A 735-nucleotide genomic window follows, 5' to 3' on the forward strand; every position below is an offset into this window, starting at 1 on the left:
ATATCTTAATACTGAGTCTTCCAATCCATGAGCATCGTATATCTGTAAATTTATTTAGGTTTTCTTTCATTTATCCTGGCAATATCTCATAGTTTTCAGTGTAACAATGATTTTGACCTTGCACATCTTTCATTAAGTTGTAATGATTCTCTAGGGTTTTTTTCCTTTATTATGTTTATATGGAGAACTACACTGATTGATTTTCAAATGATAATCAAACTTTCATCTAGCTATGCGCAGTGGCAGTATCGTAGCCAATGAGGTTTATCCGAGGTGCAATTATTGCTAATTGAAAACTTTTCCCTAATCAAACTTTCATCTCTAGGGCAGCTCTATTTTCAACCCAAAGATACAAATGTAGTGACCCGAAGGGGTACGTGCACCCCGGTATTTATAGCAGCAATGTCCACAATAGCCAAACTATGGAAAGAACCAAGATGTCCATTGAGAGATGCATGGATAAAGAAGATGTGGTATATATATATAATGGAATATTATGCAGCCATCAAAAGGAATGAAATCTTGCCATTTGCAACAACGTGGATGGAACTGGAAGGTATTATGCTGAGCGAAATAAGTCAGAGAAAGACATGTATCATATGATCTCACTGATATGAGGAATTCTTAATCTCAGGAAACAAACTGAGGGTTGCTGGAGTGGGGGGGGAAGGGATTGGGTGGCTGGCTGGGTGATAGACACTGGGGAGGGTATGTGCTATGGTGAGCGCTGTGAAT

General features: G+C 38.6%; 1 non-coding gene across 1 annotated transcript; it reads left to right on the top strand.

Annotated features, from left to right (window-relative positions):
- The first annotated feature begins 228 nt into the window (after window positions 1-228).
- LOC123851213 (U4 spliceosomal RNA) lies at window positions 229-375 on the top strand. The gene has a single exon (XR_006792500.1). It is a non-coding gene; the product is annotated as a U4 spliceosomal RNA (small nuclear RNA).
- The last annotated feature ends 360 nt before the right edge of the window (window positions 376-735 follow it).

The sequence above is a fragment of the Mirounga angustirostris genome, unplaced genomic scaffold, assembly GCF_029215605.1.
Source record: "Mirounga angustirostris isolate CCGP_5_RB_7025 unplaced genomic scaffold, mMirAng1.0.hap1 SCAF_11, whole genome shotgun sequence".
Lineage (NCBI taxonomy): Eukaryota > Metazoa > Chordata > Mammalia > Carnivora > Phocidae > Mirounga > Mirounga angustirostris.